At 39.3% G+C, this 22,246-nt stretch overlaps 1 long non-coding RNA gene across 2 annotated transcripts in view; it reads left to right on the top strand.

Annotated features, from left to right (window-relative positions):
- Positions 1-22,246, top strand: part of LOC148323328 (uncharacterized) — a 104,070-nt gene that overhangs the window by 78,248 nt on the left and 3,576 nt on the right. The window lies entirely within an intron of this gene.

Below are 22,246 nucleotides of genomic sequence, written 5' to 3'. Positions count from 1 at the left end.
GACTGACGCATCGTGTCACTTAAAGCTGCGAGGCCTCAATTTTGTGTGTAAGAAAAGATGAATGTCGATTTAAAAAAAAGAGAGAGAGAGAGAAAGAAAAAAAAAAAGTAAACATTTGGAGCCCATGTGCGTCTTTTCGCGTAAGAGACGGCGGGATACGTGCCCGCTTTAACCCGCGCAACTGACACCTCAAGACGGGCTCAGACGTATGTAAGGATGCATGTGTTTTTAACGTTGACCGTTCCCAATAAATCTCTGCAAATGTGCGCCACTGTTATCTTGTATGCATGCAGGCCACTGATATATTCCCTGCTAGAGCTCCGGTTTGCTTAAAGCCCCGATCCCTTGCACTGCCATGTCCTAAATGGGGATAATTAGCGTCACTTTATCACGCCTCTGCATATTTTCTGCACGTCTCCGCCTCCCCCTTTTCCCGAAAAAGGGGGGGGGGGACAGGCAGCAGCCCGCACTGCTCTGTCACAGAAGATTATGGAGACAGATTGCACAGAGCGAATGTGGCGGGCGAGATTAGCGCGGAATAGAGAAAGCAACTGGGCCAGTGAATGCCTCCGAAGGGGCCTTATCGTGCAATTACACGTTGACATGTTTAACAATCTTGCTGCCTCTTAATCCTGCGGTGCTGCTGCGCTATCTGCGCGCGGCGAGAGCACCCAAACGCCTCACCGACGTGGAAGAGCGTAATAGTAAATAAAAGTTAGGAGGGGAATTGCTATATTTCGCAACTTTTGCCCTTAAACAATGTCTCTGTTGTGTATTGTTGCTTGCAATTTCTTGACACTACGAATATGACGCCTTATCGAGCAATCAAGAAGTGACGAGTCAGTGAACACGCCATCTATTATTAAAAAAAAAAAAAAGGTCACGCACAACCAAAGATACATGTTGTCAGCCTGCAGGCTTGAATGCAGACTTCCCATTTGTCACAACAACATCCCATCCCTCCTGCTTGGGAGTGATTGTGGAGCCACTGTTGGAATTTGGCAGCCCCACACTGTGACACCCTCTGCCCCCTTTTTTAAGCAAGACCAGGGAGATGTGAGGTTGGGAAGTTTTTCCACTCAATAGCTCCCACAATAGCGATTACAAGCCCGAGTAGGTTCCTCAAAGGGGACGCAGGGGTTATAAGCGATGCAGGTGTGTGAGAGGCTCCGGGCCGGGTGACCTCTTCAGACAAAGCAGGACAGTGCTCGGATCGCACAAAACCGCCGCAGGAGGAAGGAAGAGAAATGAAGTTTTGGAGAAAATGCTTTTGGATTGGTTGGGGAGAAAAGTTTTGCTCGTCACAAACCAGCCGTGCCCCCCCTCAGCCTAAAGTCCACTGTAGGCTCCGGGAAGCTCCAGAAAGGCGCAGTGGAAAACGGATGGATGATGAATACAGCATGGCTGGTGAGGCACGAAGTCAGATAAGCAAAACACAGTAGCATATTTGCTGTTAAAATAGCTGTGTGACATTGAAAACAGGTTTAAAAATAATATTATTTATTTTTTAAATAGCATTCTTTTCACACATTTTTTCCACGAGGAACGTTAGAGAGGGCTTATTAGCATCACAATTTCTTACTTATTGAATAGGCTAGTGATCAAATGTCTGCGTGTAAGTAAGTGGTGCCCAAAACCACACAAAGAGTTGAAAAGTATAGCATTTATTTTGAAAAGCGAGGGCTATTTTGTGTCTTGATGGTTTAAGCAGATCTTTCAACTCCAGCTTTGGTCTTCCGTGATTGATTTGTTCTCATTTTGTTTGTTAGTCTTCAGAAATTTTTAAGGTCAAATAAAATGTCTCCCATGCTTGACTTTAATTTGGAGGAACATTTAGGAATCAATGGACTGACTGAGCTGGATTATTCGTGTGCGCAAAAAAGAACGCTAACAGACTTGAACTGGTGTGCATTATTCAATTTGCCGTGCTCATGCGCACCAGCGCACCACTTTTGTGCTCCCTTGTTTAAAACTGGATACACGGATGTGTTCATAATTAATAAATCACATTCCAACTCATGTTAAATGGGAGTCCATTTAAGGTGTCATGATTAACCCTAAATCATTCAACCCTGATAGTAGGCTTTATCTGACGTATTTTTATTTTTCATGGAATTCTGGAGCCTTGTGCTCACATTGACTGCTATTTGGAACTGATTAAAATTTCTTTCATCTTAACAAATACCCCAGTTGCAGCTGAAGGAAATAAAATGATGCTACCAACACTCTTTATTATGTAAGTACAGTATTTATGTAATTATTATGTAAGTATGTTTTTTAAGCAGTGTTGTGTTTGCGCCGATCATACCTTTCGGCATTATACTCAAAAAGTGAAATCTTGGTTTAATCGGACCATAATATATCTATCCACGTTTTGGGAGATTTCTCATGTTTTTTTTGCAAAACATGGCTCGGCTTTGGGTGTTTTTCTATGTAAGTTAAGGGTTCAGTCTTGGCACCCGACCCATTGTGATGATATATGAAGAAGACGGCGGGAGATTATTGTCTCATATACAACCCCAATTCCTTTGAAGTCAGGTCGTTGTATAAAATGTAAATTAAAAACAGAACACAATAATTTGCAAAACATGATCAACCTATATTTTAGTGAAAACTTTATTGTTTTTTCAGAAAATAATCATGATCATAGAATTTTATGTTTGTAAAACGTTCCAAAAAGGGGTGGCAAAAATGACAGAGAAAGTTTCGGAATTCTCATCAAACACTTTTTTGGAACATACCACAGGTGAACAGGCTAATTGGGAGCTGCCATGATTGGGTATAAAACGAGCTTCCCTAAAATGTTTAATCATTCACTAGCAAAGGCGGGCCAAAAATCATGGAACAGTTTAAGGACAAGGTTCTGCAATGTACGATTGCAAGGAATTTAAGGATTTCATCATCTTCGGTCCATAATATCATCAAAAAGTTCAGAGAATCTGGAGAAATCACTGCATGTAAGCGGCAAGGCTGAAAACCAACATTGAATGCCCGTGACCTTGTTACAGCAGCGTGGTTCTTTTACTTTAATGGTCCTTCGGTGGGTTAAATAATCAAGAATATATTTCAGGTTGCCGGGTAAGAATGTCTGGTGTGGATTTGTTGATTCCACATAGCGCTGCTCTCGCTCAAGTGAGTTTTCAATCACGAGACGCGTTTGTCACCATTAACGGGAGGCCTGCGAGAAGGCCTGGCTGTCACCAACTCGTGATCTGATTGGCTATCGCAACTGCCTATCAACCTAAGAGCACAGCACAGACGCTGAAATGATTAAATTAACTTTCATCATAAATATGATTTTTTTGTTGTTGTTAGTCCAGCAGAGAAGGCCTTGAAGGCCTTCACCACTGAAATAATCAATTCTAGGATTGAACTGTCGCCTTCATAAAACCTTTACCAGCTATACAGGGAATGTTACACTTTACACTTCAATATTCGTAACTGTTTAAAATAAAAACAAAATAAGTAAAACTGGATCTCAAGTTCCAAGAACTTACAATTCTCATTAGTTCCCTTTCTTCTCTTTAACATAAAAAGATCTTCATTTAGTCCCAAGTGAATGAACCCTAGAACAAATTGTTGACAATAGTTCCAACAGTCAAAAACACATCCTCCAAAAGATTTAAAATGAAGTTCTTGTGTTGAAAATCGGATGAGTTACCCACCTCCTGCACAGTCCCAAATTTTGTTGCTCGGGCTTTTTTCACTGAGAAAGCTTAAGAATGATGGAGTCACACTTTTTTGAAACAAGATTTAATGGAGTCGTTCTTTAGCCCCGGCACAATCCTTAAAAGTTTCATGCAGGTACGGTATTTTTTTTGTAATTTTTTTTCTGTGTAATCCTGCCGACTGCCATCCTGAGTGGAGGTCATTGGTTATTAAAAAATGAAGGATACGTCGTTCCAAACGGTATTCGTGATGCCAACAGCAAATTATATATCTTTTTTTTTCAAACTGCAAGGTCACAGTCCGTGAAACTTGAAGGAAATCACTTTTCTTTTGACAGACATACAAAGTACTTGCCATTCTACTTTTTTCCTGCATCCATGGAGACAAACAAAATGAATCAAAAAGCCTGTGAAACTGCATGTTTTCATTCTGATTGTAAAAACTGATGCAGGGACAGTTTTGGAGTGCTGCTTCAAGTTTGTGTTTTACTCCCCTTCACAGATTTCCCACAAAACTCTAATGTGGTTATGGTCAATATCACCATCGTGGGAGTCCCAAGAGGTTAGACAGGAAAGAAACGAGACAGTTTCGGCTGCGCAAAATTCGAAGAAAAGGCACAAAGTGAGATCATGGCAGACGTACTCAACATAAAAACTTAAAAAAAGATGCACTTGGTGTGAAAAGGCATGCCAGCCGGAAAAAGTGTTAGCAGTGTGTTCTGAAAAAGCTTGGAGAATCGCTGACTTGGCAGCAGAGTGATGGCTGCAACGCCTGAAAAAGAAGCACAGTGACAGTGCAACAAAATTCGACAGCGATATCCGAAGCTCAGAATGTGTAAAAGCATGATAGCCATGTGCTTTGCAAAATCCCACAGAGCAACACGAAATATCTCAGCAGCATGCTTACACACGAGCATGAAAAAGAAGCACAGAATAATATGATATCTTAGATTTTTGCTGCCCCTTTCAATACCGAAAAATAATTAGAGCGACGGTACGACAGCAGTGTGACAAGAAAACCTAAAAATGAAGTGTGAATGTCATGCCCGATGCAAAATCCTGACAAAGAAGCACAGAGTGGAAGAAATGAACGATATGAGGTGAGGTGATGTGTGATACGGTGGAATAAGTAGTCCAACCAGACTTTGGAGATTAGCTTTGTTCTTTCTTCCGTTATATCGCAGTTTTATCACAACAGGATAATGTTTGCATGCCATTGGTGTCACATGTCGAGTGAATCTGATTGATGTGAAAGAAGGCTTGTCCAATCACGCTCCGAGTTAAAAAAAAAAAAAAAAAAGGCTGTTCTGGAGAATTCAAAAGAGATGGAGGCAGAGGACGTATGCAACACTGTAAACGGAACACGTCAGAATCCACCGGAGCACGAATCAGCGTCTTAGAGTCAAGTCAAAGTTTTGACATGACTGTTTATGTCCATCAATAGGCGATGCTGTTTTGGTGAGCCACCAACTATTAAATATAATCTACAAAGTTGATTGATGCTGTCTAACTGAGACACATCTGCATAGCTTAGCGTAGCAAAGTCAGGAGAAGATGTCATCAAAGCAATAACTGGAACCGCCTGGAACTTGTTGGTCACTTTTCCCTTTCTGATTTTTATACTTTTTAATTTCCTTGACTTGAACTCCATCAAAGTCAATGTTGCCATTTCATCAAGTGTCTTCAGGATCCAATTTGCTTGCTCATGAATTGGAGTTGTTCCACCTTTTATTAGAGGCCCTCTGGACTTCCTTCCTGCAGCTGTGATGAACATTTTGTCATTTCCATGACAAACATGATGGGGGAGATGGTGCAAAGTCAGCTAGTCGCTTCTTTACTTACACCGTTTGAAACTGAGAAGAGCATGAATGCGAACCCCGGTGGCGACTGGTTCTAATTTTCTGACAATCTGCTCCGCTAAAGTTTTGTAAAGTTACAGGAGGCAGCCGGTGGCTGCCAGGCATGGATGTTTCGCACCCAAAAAAATCGCCACTGTGGTGGTGTTAAAACGTAACAGCAAGATATAACCATCCCGGAACGGTCTGTCCATCCGTCCCGGACAGATGCTCACTTTTAGGACAGAGAACAAGAAGATTTTTAAGAAGGACTGACTAAGCAAGATTGGAAGTGAATTTTCACCCTGATTTTCTTCCGCACTAGCGAGGCCACGCCCCTAAAGGACACATCAGCACACCAGTTTATATGTTTACATTGTCCTATATTTTGTGTTTTAAAACGGCTGATTTAAAATGCAGTGCTATTTTACTTTGCTATACGCCAGTCAACAAATTAGATGAAAGTTTTTGGTGGGTTTATTGCATTTTAATTTATTTCAATGGGGAAAATTGCTTGAAATACATAGTAAGTAAATAGCCTTTGCATCTTGGTCACGAAACGAATTAAACCCTCAATTCAAGGTACCACTGTATAAAATGCTTAATTAGTGTAATTGCAGTGAAAAAGCGTGTTAGTGGAAAGATGAGTCATTCCGTGAATGCGGATAATGGCCTCTAGAATACCAAGAAAGCAGAGTTGAAATCTTGCGAGCATGAACAACCTTCTGTAAAAATAAGAATACACATTCTTCCTGCGTGAAAATATACCAACTCTAACAAGGTCGAAAACATTTTTATAAGGAAAGTGCACCGCCGACACATGAAATGCATTACTAATTTTGTCAGAATTTTTATTGAACCATGTTAAATACTCATCTCGGTTGCAGGCATGCTGCCGTCTTACAGAAACGTACAGCACTATCCTTCGGCCTGCCTCTTTCCGACAACACCTGATGGCAGCTCATTATATGATGATCCTTGGTGTGTTTATATTGATGACACTGATGAAGCCCCCACAGTGTTGTTTAAAAAAAAAAAAAAAACTGACACCCCCAAAAAAAGATGTTTACTGTATAATCTTAGGATCCAGTCACACAGTCTGATGTCATTGAGGTGATTTAAGAATTTTCTACACTTTTGTTGTTTTTGTTCACACTTCCAATTTTGTTTTCTATTTAAATGAGACATTTTGAACATTTCTCTTTAATTTTACAAAGCTCACAGACGTCTTAATGGCTGAACTATCTTCATACACCCCTTTTTTTTTTTTTTTTTAACGGAAACATTCTTCCCCATATGGGCCAATCTTGAAGCCAATATTTGTCACTGTAACGACAGGGGGCAGAGCCCTGGTATTAGAGAGCAGCTTCGACCAGAGCAGGGGGCAACTACCTACTTTCTTGGGGGTATGCAGACACATAACAGGCGCCCCCATACCCCAAAGAAAAATATATAAAAATAATAATGACGATTTCATTTTTTGTATGTAGCCTATAAATACATTTTGTGGGGAATATAACACTTTTGTTTCAAACTTTTGTTGAACGTTTCATTGAGCCATGTGTGTCACAACTTACCTACTGTCTTTTTAACCAAGCTGGTTTTCATGCATGCATATTCTTTCTCCCCCTCCCTGTTTCTTTTTTGGTTTTGTGCCCCTGAGCACTTTCTATTTTGCTTCTCCATCTTGAGCGTCAGACGTTGGAATTGTACACACTCGCCGCTCGCGTTCTCAAGGGCGCGCAGGTGACCGTCACGGAGCAGAGGGGCGCCAATACGTGACGTGCCTCTATTAGTATTAGTGATTAGATCAAACCATACCTGTGACAAACCGCCGTTTAATACATAAAATGCCCACTCCAAAATTATTTTGCGCAGATCGCTTTGGCGCCCCCGATAACGTGGCGGCCCTATGCGCCGCATATGCCGCACACATTTTTGAGAGTGTGGGGAAAAAGTGAGCATAAAACAATAAAAGCCTTTTTACTCAACAACAATGGACCATTCCACCAAATCAGTCCCAATTGCTTTTTGTGATACTCTCAAAATCACACAAGTTCATGTTCATTATATATTTAAAACCTGTATTAAAATTAAAATGTAAATATTTTTAAAACAAAACTGTAAGAAAATGCATTTTATATGGTCACTCTGCACAACATGCATTTACATCTACAAAAATCATTTCAATAGCAGCCCAAGTTTTATTGATCAAAATGTTATTGTTTTTTCCAAGTATAGCAATCCGCAGAGACTCTGGTTGTACGATCTTGCATCGAGGAGACAGATAGTCGAATGTGAGTGTATCACGAGTGCACATGTAGGGAAGCCACCGGATGCTGGAAAGGATTTTTCCTCCCACCTGACAGGCGATCACTCTCAAACCCGCAGCACTGAGGTTAATGAGGGGTCAAAAAGTTCTGATAAGAAACATCGTTTTTTTTCCCCCTCCTTTTTGTTTTTTTACGACGCCCGCCGCAACCTGCCACGCGCTGATAGCACTTTGAGCCGCCTGACCTCTGACCCCAAAGGGCTGAGGTGAGAGGTGAGATAGGAAATAAAGGTGAAGGATGTGTGAGGAACTAGTCAATGGCCCCTAATGGTTCTAAGCCTACTCAATTTGCTCCCGCTGCTGTTTTAGATGCTTGTCGACTATCAGACCGTTTACATTTGATCCATTTATAATTCCATTGATAACCCGCCTACTATTAGCTATTGAGCTGGATGCACCCTGTGTAATTCCCCTCTAATGATTAGATAAATGTTATTACACTGTATTCTCTAATGCAGTTGACATTAATGTTAATGTATTTGTTCAAGCAACCTTTGGAAGTGCATGAATGTGTGTGCGTGTGTGTGCCTGCGTGTGCATTCATGTAGCGACAAAATTATTGTACGCAATACTATAAGCAAACTACTCTTGGTCTTCAAAGACAGAACCTACAATGTTTGTAATTATTGCAAAAGAAGAAAAAGGAGTTGTTAAGAGTAAAATGATACCACCCACAAGTTGAATAACAGCGCTATAAAATGAGGAACCGTTCTGTGAATTCAGTTTTCATATAAGTTCAAAGGCATTTATTACGATGAGTATGTAAAAAGAAGTAACCAACAAAAAACAGTAACAGAAGCCACTCATGAATGTCAATTCATAACTTTAATTGTCATGGAAATGTAAAAAGGAAGTTAACTATTATAAAACGTAAGGACAGTAATTATAAAAAGTCTACACACCCATGTGCAAATCTACATGCACATTCGGCGAAGACCGTCCATAACTACCTCTAACAATACAGATTCAATTGAACAGACTACTACTTTCCTATTAGTCAGGGCTTCAGCATCATCTTGTGGCATTTTTGGATATTATACGAAGAGCACAAAAAATATAGAAATAGCTGAGGGTGGGTTCCAAATAAAAAAAGAAATAAAGAGGTGAATTTGTAAAAGATGAACCATGACCTTGTCCGTATTTACTTATTTTGTGTGTGAACCTACAGAAAAAAAAAACAGCAACATTCAATGCTATGTCTGAGCAAAGCATCCACCATGTGGGAAGATGTCAGCTCTGGTGATCATCGTTCCCGTTTTGGATTTATTTAATTTGGCTTACCTGATGTTGCAAACAATCCTCATTCCCACTCATCTCAGCAAAAGCAAGCAGCATGATAAATAACAACACTGTCTCCAAAATCCCTCCCTCCTCCATCATTCCATTTCACTGGAGCCAGCTCCTCGTTCTTAATACTCTTAGTCCCTCTCTTGGCATGTTTTCCAAGAACTGGCTGTATTTCCACGTCTGTAAACGCCATCAAAATGCCTGTAATGAATATTCTCGCCGCCCCGAGTGTATTTGACCCACGTGTACGAGATCCGCGCTGGAGTTTGTCAGAGGTCAAATTCATCTGCTGCCGCAGCAAATGTTTACATGCGCCGTACAATTGTCATGGCAAATGTGACCTTCTACTCTTAATAAGACGGGATTGTTATTCATGTTTACAGGAATGCTTGGTTGGAAATTCATTGTCGTCGCGTCTGACCACTGAATAGCATATTAATGGCAAACGAGGAAGCTTACTTGGTACTTGGGACATTTACTTCCATTGGCATTTTTATTTTCATGCCTTTTTAACTGTGCTGAAGACTATTGGCTGAATTTACCAGAGGGTATCAATTTTAAAAATTTAATTGGCATCTTAATGTCATATGGTGTAATATAAATTAGCAGGAACTTAGAATACAAATTAATTTGTTTGTCTGCTGGTTTCATGTTAATAAATAATTTTTTAAAAAAATGAATTAATTAATAAATAATGGCATCCATGGGTGGGTTCCCTGGGCAAAAACCACTGCTGTCACAAAAGGACACAAAGCTTCACATTTGCGAAAAAGCAAAAGAGAAATATTCTGTGGACTTGTGAGTCAAAAATGGAACTTTTTGGAGGGTGTGCAGCCCGTTACATCTGCCGTAAAAATGGCAGAGCATCTGATAAAAAGACGACGATGCCAACAGTAAAGCATGGTGGTGGCAGTGTGATTGTCTGGGGTCGCTTTCCTTCCTCAGGGCCTGGACAACTTGCTGTGATTGTTGAAAAAATTAATTCTTCTGTTTATAAAGCTAAACATTCCTTCTGCACTGCAAAAATGTCTCACTGAAGACCATTTAAAATGCCATTTTAGATTATACATATTTTAAAGTGGGCATTTAATGGAAAATTGTACTTTATTTGCAAATATACAAGTTCGGTCTGTGCAGTGTCTGACCAAAAGTGTTAAATTAAACAACCGTGGAAAACCTGTGGCTAAATGTCTCTTTTTTTAAAATACTGTAAGTCTTTGAGCAAGCTGCTCTGAATCTTGCGAATTGTGATGTCACAAATAGGCCGTTGACTTGCTGGCTCGCCAGTGCAGAGTTTCGCTACTTTCAAGCCATAACCGGAAAATGCCAAAGCCAAAAGGTAAGCAGAGCTGCATTTTTATTTATTTTTTTTGTCGGATGCACTATTTGTGCTTGGTGGTTAGTCCACTGCACAGAATGAAGTACTCCCTCCTCTGGTGAAAATGATTTGTTGTGGATTCTCTTTCTTCCAACACTCCCCCACATTGACCTCTCTTCCCCAGTGAGCCATGGAGTTCCCCAAGGTTCGGTGCTCAGTCCCCTCCAATCCATATTCTACCCCTCGGTCAAATTATTTGCCATCATGGACTCCATTTTCACTGCTACGCCGACAATAATTAAGGGTACATCTCCACCAAATCCATCACCCATCATCCTATTCACCATAACCAACTGCCTCTCTGACATCATTACCTGTATGGGCAAACATTTGTTCAAACTAAACACGGGACCGAAATCTCTCATTCCCTCTTTACAGAACTTTTCCCTTCTGATCAAGGTTATTTTATTCAACGAAAACTATCGAAATAACTAAAACTAAAATAAAAAAAATGTTAAGAAATAAACAAAAAAATTAAAATGCTATTTAAAAAATGAAAACTAATGAAACTACATATTATATTTGTAAAACTAACTAAAATTAATTGTAGCAAAAATGTCATTCCTTTTCGTCTTTGGCAATTCATTTATTGTTTTTTTTTTTTGGACTGTCAGTACACACAGACAGTTTTAACATATACCGTATGACTAAAAGTGTCTTACACTTATGTATTTGTCGCAGCCCCAATATAATTCCTTAAAGAAAAATATAGGAAATGTTTGTTCTGGGTCTACAGTATATCTATGATTTTTAGACATTCAAGCACATATTTTTTTTTCTTTCTCTTAATGTCTTTTGCTGTTTGCATGTTAATTCCAGAAAGCACATAGTCGCTCAAGAAATTCAAAATTTGTCTATGATATGAATCTTTTTTCATTTGGTGTTCATTGGCATTTGTGTGAATTTCTTAATTATTTTGTAATTCTGTTTCGTGTTGCGCATTTGAAAAACGGTGATGAGTAGCAGAACATACTAGTACATGTGAATCTTATCGTAGCTTGATGATAGTTATTTTTGGCAAGTAACCTATTTGTATTTTTGCAAAAAAAAATTTCTCCATATTTCTTTTTTTTTTTTTTTAAATATTTTCAACTGTTTAAATTCCAAGGCCATGAGTGTGCCCTCAATTATTTACTGTAGTCCTGAAGTAATTGATTTTTGTCAGTAGAGAGAGAAGAGGGAGGGCGCAGTGGGGCCACAGCTAATGTGAGAAGCCAATAAATGAAAGGGCTGACAGAATAATTGGTACTAGCAATTTAACCTTGCTTTATAGAGAATTTGACTTGGCTTAAAATTATGCACGCAGCGATGCTTGTTCTTATGAGAATTTGGTAGGATTTCATATAAAAGGAATCTACTCTAAGCAGACTTTTTATGTGACAGAAAAAGCTTTTGGGTGTTTCAGTTTACTGACACGTCTGTACAAATATGAAGTTGATGTGCATTTACAAGATTATTTTCCCACCGAAAGTGTCTGTGACATTAACATACAAATTTACTTATGTTGATGTATTATTTACACAACCTGCAGAACAGTGAGTTGAAACGAAAGATATGTTTCATACATACAGAAGCTTCATTTAAAAAATTGCTACATTGAGGTTTCCTTACAAAATATTCACTTCTTGTAACATTAATATACACATCATTTATTTGCATTGATGTAATGTTTATCTAATTCTGAAGGTTTATTTTAGAAAATATTTAGTAGATGTATATTTAGGGAGCATATTACAATTTCGTTCATTTTCATTCAGTTCATGTATGTTTACTAAATTACAAATAATCCACTTGCAGAATGTTAGGTTATGTCTATTAACATACAAATAGTTGATCCGTTTACTTGCCATAATATTTACATTAAAACACATTACATTTTTGTTAACTTACACACAAAAGGTATTGTTACAAACATATTTGGATTAAACATTTGATACAACTTTAATTTACAAAATAGAACGTAGATATAATATGCTGAATTTAATGGGAATAAAATAAGACACTTTGATTGGCCCTGAATGAAGTCAGCTGTGAGCAATCCCACAGCGGCGGTGGTGAGAGAACCCCCTTGTTCATATAATTGTGTGTGAAGTTAAGTTTAGCATGTGGCCCGTGGGTTGCCAGTTGCCAATCCCTGACCAACTTGGTGATTCAATGCAACCTCACAGCCGCTATAGGGGGGCTGATCAATGTGTGTGCGTGTGAATGAGTAGGTATGTCGCTCAAAACGAAATTTAAGAAGCGATCCTCCACAAAACGTCCCTGAACACAGCACAATCCTGATTACGAAACTCTCGCAGTTTCTCCAAATTTAAACTGAAGCATTTTTTTTCTCAACTCCTCTGAAATTGGCAGCTGATGCAGAATTTTAGATGATATATTGTTGCCTTCAGGGGCAAAAAAAAAATATTTAAAAAATATTTATAAATATTGAAAATGAGGCATTTGAATTTTCAATATGCAAATCAGTTGGGTGCTGAACGGCTCACTTTACTTTTAAGTATTTTGAGTCACAGGAGTGGTCAAGACACTGCGCTATCATTTTTTTTTTTTTGTAAAACTCAGTAATTTCTTTTTAAGGTACGTGTTGCATGATGACAAGCTACATTTAATGACAACTTGTACCGCTCTCATGACTCGATGTCTGCCTGTACAAAAGAGGCGAGTCCGGTCGGGGTGCCGACTCAACGAGCGTTGGGGGACTAGATAATGAAGCATCTCAGGTGACTACACGCAGGGATTACCAGCTTGTTGGCATCATATGGCACAGACGCACGTTCCCATTACACACACACGCACACACACGCACACACGCATACACTTGAGAGATCCTTGGTTATCACAGCCTTCCAGATTGTTCTCAACTACTTATGGAAAACACACACATCTCAAGATGTGGCCACTCGTGCCAATACGGGCCCAGCGTTAAAAACAGTTGTTGTGGTGCTGTGGTTCTATTTTTTTTTTTTTTAGCATCTCTAAATTCTGAGCGTTGCTAAGGTGCTTTGGGAGGGGATTAACAGAGGCTGGCGCCGATGAGCAAGCCTTGCAGATTTCCGAGCAGCGGGAGAAAGGACAAAGAAAGACGGCGTAAGAAAAGGAGGCGGAGGAGCAGGCATGAAAATAATGCGAAGAGCTTGTGTAAACACCATGACATGAGAGAGGCAAAGAAGGTAGAGACGAAACAGGTATCCTCAACAAGAGATGGCTAACTCTCGACCACTTACGCATAATACAAACATTCTATCAGAGTCCAATACCATAAAAGTGGCACACTTTGGAGTTCAAATATAAAATTAGGGAAAACGCTCACCAATAGACACCAACGTATTTATTTTCCCCACAGATGCTGACTTAAAACCAGAAGCACCTATAAAACAGTCCAAGATAACAATATTGCTCTGCAACTCTCTATTCCATCTCCAGTACGTCTGTCTAGTAGCTTTAATTGTTATTCCAGTTAACACCTATTTTGTTCTCTAGCATTTCTGTAATCATTTTGCAATCTTCAACAACACATTTCATTCCTCAGGCATTGTTTTAGTTTACTAAAGGTGGCTAACTATACCTTTACTCCCATTACATTTACTATTGCAACTCTATAAATTGTAGACTAATTTTAACGTATCTAATTGTTCACCAATCCAGCAGATCTCTAGTGGTGTTGTTTCACTGCATGACCACAAACAATCTTTGCGGCCTCACAGAAGCAATTTGATCAAATTTGGTCATTTACATGAAATATAGCAGAAATCTTTATTTCCGTACAGAATCCGAGTGAATATAAGCAGTATGAAAAATGGATAGATTGACTATGACAGAAAAAAAAATCTCAAAATGAAATATTTATTTTTAATATAAACAAAAAAATACATCTAAATTTGTCTGGCCCCTGCTGTTGATTATTCATAGATTTGTAATTCAAGAGGACGACTGAGAACATTCAGTCACTGGGCAACCCGCTCTTGCAACTGAGCCACTGCCACCCAACAGGCTGTTGTTGCTCTGCTGGTTGCTGGTGACACCTTCAAGAAACCAGCTGCTCACCACCTATTATCAGCTCCCGGTTGGGCCCCAGTAACAAACGGGCCCTGCCGCTGGGGCTGTTGCTCACGTCATGGAGCGGGTTGCCCAGTGACGGGAAGCTGGCTCAGCTGTTTTGAACCTGAACTGTTTAATTTGGCTTTTTATGTTTAGTTTTGCTTATAGCATGAAAATATCATTCTGGCCTGCACTGGTTTTCTTACCAGGGATGGTGTTGTTCATTTGTCGTTTAAATAGTAAAGCTGTGGGTGATTAAATATTTATTTTCAAGTTGCTGGCATAGGGTTTGCCTGCTAGCTGTCCTCCTTGGTAACCAGCCGACAACTTAAATGTTTCTTTGTAAATGTTACTTAAAATGAATATGTCCTCCAGGATTTATAATACATAGCACTCACTTTTGAAACCGACTGGCATACGTAAAACAAAGACGTAATTTTCATTTAAATGTAGGCCAGCAAAAATTTACAAGGGGTGAGTAACGGCAGTCCATTAAGCTATTTTGTGACCAGTTGTCCACCTATTTTATTTAATTTAATTTAATTTTATTTCATTTAATTTTATTTTATTTTATTTTATTTTATTTTATTTTATTTTATTTTAATTTTATTTTATTTTATTTTATTTTATTTTATTTTATTTTATTTTATTTTATTTTATTTTATTTTATTTTATTTTATTTTATTTTATTTTATTTTATTTTATTTTATTTTATTTTATTTTATTTTATTTTATTTTTACATCAGAAATATGTAACCCTGGTACCTGTATTCCGTTACTTCCGAAGCCTCGCCATGTCATACGCTGTCTGCCTTGAAACACAAACACAAGTCGGCCTTGAACAGGATGTGAGACGGCGCTTCATTCAACAGAAGATCAATAAGGCTGCAAGGCCGGATCACGTGTCTCCCTTCTGCCTGAAATTCTGCGCTTACCAGCTGGCTCCAGTCTTCACGCCGATCTGGTTGGAGCTGTGTGAATTGCAGTCGTGTCTCAAATGCTCCACCATCATCCTCAAGAAACCTGCAAAATCGGACTGAATGATTTACAGCCGTCACATCGCATGACATCTGTGGCCATGAAGTCTTTTTAACGCTTTGTGCTGGACCACCTAAATACCTGCTTGACTCCCTTTAGTTGCCTACTGAGCAAACAGGACGGCAAATGATGCAGTCAAGTGATTCTGATGTCAACATTTGAGCCTACAAGAACTCCACCTCCAAATTCTCAGTCAACCAGACATTTGGTGGTTGATCTCATCCAAAGGGAGAAACGTGACAAAATGTGTGCACAACACTGAAGATAAATGTGATCGGGAATGAAAAAAATGCCATCAGTCCTGACAGATGTGCGTAAATCCACCTGTTGAAGTTTGTCCTGTTTTGCGTTAAAGAACGTTCATTTTTGCACATCACTGTGGCTGAATTTGTCTTATTTTATGTTTTATTTTAAAAAAAAAAAGAATAGTAATTGTTTTCAATTAACATGTATTGTGGGGCAATATTTCAATTAGCATATATTATATTTTATTTTCTACTTTGACAGTCATGCTCGATTTAAAAAGAAAAAATAAGTTACTCACGATTTCTCAGTAGTTGAGTTTTTTTTTTTTACTGAATACTTTTTTAATTATTTTAACAATTGTAGCTCAAATGTTTACTTTTAGATTATTTTTATTATTCTGTAGTAACAGTACTCTTACTACAAATTTTGTCTGTATCAACCACCTTGGAATTGTACTAACCTTTATTTGTGGCCCAAAATGGCCACATATAGATAGTCTGTAGGTTTCAAGACATTATTTTTGATTTTTGCTTTCTACATCGCAGTCTCAGCATCAGTTTTTGTCATTTGTATAAAATATCGATTGATTTTTATTTTTCAGTTTGCACAATGTGCAGGTTGTAATTCAATCAAAAATGTTTGTTTTTTTTATTAGAGTATATTACCACATTTTGGTTCTTATACAGTATTTGTAACGGTCTCAACAGAGAGTTTAAACTTCCTAAATTAATTCTTCTCCGTGGTCAGCAGTAACTAAATACGGGTAATTTAATTTTCCTGAATTTCAGTTCTTCAGAATTGGTCATGATTGGGCCCAAAGGACCGATTTGATGTAAATAATGTTATATCTAGAATTAAAGAACTGAAGCTGGAAATTACAAAATCAGACAAATGTTCCCTCCCTAGTGAAGTTTAATTGTATTTCATTAGCACAGCTAATTGTCCAAAGAAAGAAAGTGAGCTTAACATGAGCAAGTTATGTCTTTTCTGTCGACACATCTACTTATTGGAGACATCTAAAAAGCACCCCTGTGGCATTTTGAAATCATTCACACCTTCAGCCACTTGATTGCTTCAGTCCCACTTTCCTACTGCCTGCCTGCATCGTCATTTGCTTGCCTTTGAGTCGCTGCAAATACGTTGTTGAACGTGCGACATGTCAGTCATTCTAACTGGTTGTGATGTCACTTGGTGTGTGCGTGTGTGAAAGTCATTAAACTCATCATCCATGATGATGATCTGATCATTATAAGAAGCAGCCTGTGACAAATAAATGGCAATCTTAGTTTTTAGTGTTTCCCAAAAATACCAATGGCAGATTAATGGCAGTCCAGTGACCTAGTGGTTAGCACGCCCACCTCATGGCTAGTATGTCTGCCGAGGTTTTTTTGCTAATAATAATAATCAACCACAAAAGCCACACCAGAACTAAATCACAGTTGTGTACAAGGCAAAGAGGCAGAATCAACTCTTCCTACCCATGAGATGTTTTCCCAATTGCCCTCATCGCTATCGCCTCTCCATTTCTTGCCTTTGACTTGATTCCCTCCCTCAAGGGAAACACCGGTTTCCCATCCAGCCCCCATTGTCTAATTTTTTTTTTCCGAGCTCGGTCGCAACTTCAAACAGTGACGATGTTGGGGTCACGCCGAGGTGCCTGAAGCATTAGCGACTGAACCGTCTCAGGTGTGTGTCTCCCAGTGCGTCCTTGATGACACCTTTTTCTCCCGTCTTTTTAATTAGCCGCCGCGAAAATTATAAAGGCCTGCCTGCGACACTTTTTTTTTTTTTTTTTTTGCGATTATTGACCCGCCCGGGAATGCTTTCATAACATCGCTTGGATGTAAAAAGTGTGCATGTGAATGTGCATGTGTGGGTTTTTGTGTGGCCATGTTCAGTTTGAATGAATCCTCACATAGATCTGAAATCTCCATTAACCGAAGCGAGGAGGTGGAAGAGGTTGAGGTTGTCTCCAACGTTTCTCTTTGAATTCTCTCCTCGGTGTCGGCTTCTCAGGTGGAGTGCAACCAGATACGAGCCGTTTGCGGGATTCAAGGCACTTGACCGAGGGCCAACACTGCTCCTCCCTACCTGGTTCAGGTTTCCCCCCCCCTCTCCCCTCTCCCCCCTCCACCTTCGTTCACTTTCCTTGAGTTAAGGCCGCCGGTGTGTTCCGAGGTCTTTGCGCGGATTGTCCCTATCCGGTCCGCCCTGACTCATGGGAGCGCTGGTGACAAAGTGCACTGGCGGATGTCTTTCACCCACCCATGCTTAGAATTACTCATCTGATCAGGCAGCATCAGCGCTCCACGGCTGCCCGGGTCATACAAGCCAACCCCCCAGGGGCCAAGCAGCTAATTACAGGCTTCTGTAGCCTCTTTCACCACCGACGATATCAGCGTGAGAGAAGAAGCCACTGTAGGACAAAGAATAATGACATCAGTAGGTCAATAGTGACTATGAAGGCTACCAAAGCTGACAAAGACAACCCCAAAACACAGACTGCCCGGTCAAGGTGCAGCAAATAACAGCCGTCTGACACTTGCCTGGCCATGCTCCATTGAATTCGATGATACATTCTCCGATTTTGCTCCATTAAAGACGATATTTTAGGCTTACGTTTTTTTTTTTTTTCTTTTTTCACAATTTAAAATAGATCCCAGGTCTGTTGATAACATACAGTGAACTTCCCTTTATTGTGAATATATTCCAGACCCACCTGATATATGTGAAAATCTGCAACATTGCGAGACCATGTTGTTGCAAAGGTTGTTTTCTTTTTAACCCTTCCACAAACTATTAAAGCACACTGGTCAAACACGTTGTGAAAATATTTGAACACATGAACACAATTTTGTAAGCATTACAGTAAATCGGTAAATAGAAAGTACATGTAAGTGCAGCATGTGCCTTTAAAGGTGAAGTCAAGTGAAAAATGTTTTTTACGATTATATTTTCGATGCAGCTCCACTAGTCTAAACATGATATCCTGAAGAATTTAGCATTTGTGGAACAGGAATTTAAGAAGCAAAATCCACCTGTTTTTATCTATTACAGGGGGAGCCCTCTTGCCACTTGCTGTCAACTGAAAATGACATCATACTGCCTAAGCGCTTTGCTTGTGAACATCACATCACATCACCAAACCCAGAAAGCAGGCGAGCTGCGATGGTTGTTACCGTTCTGTGTGAGCAATGGGAAATGTGGGCGACACGTCGACTTGCTGCTTTTTTTTTAGATACATTTTTGAGCTCACTACTTATCTGCCCTAATACTACTACTATAACTACAAATAATAATAATAATGATGATGACGATGATGATGACGTAATTATTATTTATGAATTAAGGTTTAGGTGGAATTGTTTTCTGAAACCTCTTGGCTCTAAATTACAAGGTATTGTAAAATCCTCGCTGTGCAAGTTTTTATGGGTCAAATTGATAAACAGAAAGGAAAATGTCTCCAAAACCTCATGTGCTAGAAAATAAGTTTTTTTTAAATCGGCATCAAAAATACATTCAGGGACACAAAACCATCCGATTACAATTTGCTGTTGACTAGTGTTATTATCAAGTTAGAAACAGTTTTGTAAAGAAGAATGGTCCAAAATTCTTCTGACCGTTAGCCAGGTCTTATCTGCAACTGTAGGAAACATTTGATCGAGGTTATTGCGCAGATGCAGGCTCAAACAATTTCTGCATATTTTTTTTTGCATTCTGCATTGTGACATGAAGAAAATATTTTGGGCAAAAACATGAAACATATTTGTGCAGTTCTGGTTTAAGAAAACCACATTTGTCTATTGTGACCTACTCCAGACAAAGGTTAGATCATATTTTATGACAAATGCATGCAGAAAGTCGGCTAATTGCAAAGGGTTGACAAACTTTTTCTCGCAATTGTAGTGTACAGTAAGTAAACCAACCACTATTGTGAAATTAATCAGCCAACTGAACATAAATCACATGCATGAACAGTAGTGGTGAGAAATATAACAATGCCATCTGATTTAAATGCATACCACCAGACTGTGTTAATGATGCCACCCAGGGTCCGACAAAGCTACCTTGAAACAATAATGTACTAAGTGTCAAGCAATTTTGTTGTGTGTAGTTCAGAAGTGTGCTGATACAAATAGCAGGGGGTTGGTGGGTGTTTTGCCCGTTAGCAGGACAAGTGTTGTTTCCTCTTAGGCTGACTTGAAATGACTGAAATGACTCTTTTATACCTGGCTTCATTCAACCAATCTAAAGTTCTATGAGAATGTTTTGTTCTCAAAAGAAAAGATTGTATGAAATGTTTACGAGTAACAGAAGGTAACAAAAGTTAAAAAGGAAGTGGAGCCGCTAATTTCATATGTATGCGTGTGTGTGTGTGTGTGTGTGTGTGTGTGTCCATCTTTTTCAAATGGTGCATTTTGTCATATATGGTGTGTTATAGACTGTTGGGTGAGCCTTGATCAATTATTCAATTAAGAATTTCTGATGCAATGCGAGACTCGCCCTCTGAATGCATTGCATACTGTGTTGTGTATTGTGTGTGTGTGTCGTGTGCGCCTTGTAGACGCCGTACATTGCATGGACTGTTTACACGTACGCATGCAGTTGCAATTCACACAGATGTGTTTAGATGAATGTGTGGTGTGAATATTGTCCAGTGTATGCAAATTCTTATTCATGTCAAACCTTCCTCGTTGTACCAAAATACTTGACCGTTAATAATGCACAAGGCTTGCAGTTGATTAAGTCCACATCACATTGCACTTGGTTAAAATATACAATCCACAAACAGACATGCAATACAGTCCGCATTAAACCCGCCTACATAATGTTATAATAGCTTTTCCAGGTGCTGGATCAGAAATGCTCTGAGTTTTGATTAAAACTGTCAGAGAAGTAATAATTTGTTTATTGATGTGCAGAACGGCATTGCATCACAATGAAGCGTGTCTCTAAAACTCGGATCAATTTACTCCATTTCGTAACATGAGAGGGTCATAATATGTGACCCAACTCTCAGTGTGATGTAGAGCTGTTCAAATGCACTGCAAATTACCCGACCAACCGAAGAAGTATTTGGGCCATACTGAAAATAGACTCAGAAGCAAGTAATTCTGTATTTTCTGAGAAAAAGTCAGCCACATGACATGAGTCTTTTTTTCTTTCTTTTTTTTTCTTTTCTTTTTTTTTTTAAAAAAGCTGAACATTTACAAGAAAATTATTTTTTTCCTTAAAATGTTCTTTTTTGAGGCAGAAAATATTCTACAATTACTTTTTTTTTCAACTCATGCTTTCATTTAATTTCTCATTTGAATATCCCTCTTTCTTTTAATCATACAACCTTATTATTTTTCATTTTTCAAATTTTTGTGTTGTAAAACGTCTATTATTAACTTCTTTTGTGGGCCTAATACTCATTCATATAACTAAAACGATGGGCATACTGTTGCATGAAAATAGAAAAATAAGTACTCAATGTGTGGAACGTGTCAACCCAAAAATAAATATTTCCATTTTTGACACTGACACTGGTAAAAAAAAATAAAATAATAAAAGCAACAGAGCGATGCATACCATTCCGCAATATTGCTCCCTGCACAATGAAGCATTCCAAAGGCGTGGATGTGATTTTTACAATAATTTCTGCCACGTCAGTTGAACTACGGAACATTTTCTGCTTTCGCGTCTCTTTCGGACTTTGCCTGGATTGTCTGAGCGCGACGTCCCGTGACCTACGCAAGTCTGACCCGCAGTTCTGATAGACTCATATCACACGTGACAGCGAAACCCAACACGGGGCCTAATTAGCTGGCAGACTCGGAACGATGCGGGGAGACTGAAAATCAAAACTTTATTAACATGGCTTCAACCCATTTTATTTATTCATGGGATAATTAGAGAGGACTTTGGAAACGGAATGACATGCCAAGTTCCCAACAACCAACTGGGCTGCCTTGTTATAGTCAAAGTTGACACCTTCCACCTGTCCAGGTATTCCAGTAATCCAGTCCAAACCTTGTCAGGTGGAAGAAAGTCTATCCCAGGGCAGAGGTGGGAGTAAGTCTAGCCGGTGGTGAGGTGCAAGAGGAGGGAGGAGGAGGTTTGGGTGGGGGGGGCAGGTAAAGGCGGGGGATCGTATTCGGGCTCCTGGGGACAGGCGGCTTGGCGTGGCACCACACTGCCCACCCAACATCAACGCTCTCAGGTTCCCAGGCTCAGATGGGCCTGATAAACACTCCACAGGGACCATCTGGAGGCAGCCAGGAAGGCCGCAGGGGCTGGACATATTTGATTTCAATTCAACCAGTAGCCGTTTTACATTTGTGGCCAAGTGATGCAGTGCCCTGGCAGAACTTCTTTCCAATTTGTGTTTTTTTTTTTTCGGATTATAGAGCAGTAATGCAATCATGCAATGAATAAA

The sequence above is a fragment of the Idiotropiscis lumnitzeri genome, chromosome 14 (genome assembly GCF_059441095.1).
Source record: "Idiotropiscis lumnitzeri isolate Australia: NSW breed Sydney's pygmy pipehorse chromosome 14, RoL_Ilum_1.0, whole genome shotgun sequence".
NCBI classification, from domain to species: domain Eukaryota; kingdom Metazoa; phylum Chordata; class Actinopteri; order Syngnathiformes; family Syngnathidae; genus Idiotropiscis; species Idiotropiscis lumnitzeri.
Note: the sequence above shows the minus strand (reverse complement) of the source record. Positions and strands in the feature narration are given on the sequence as shown.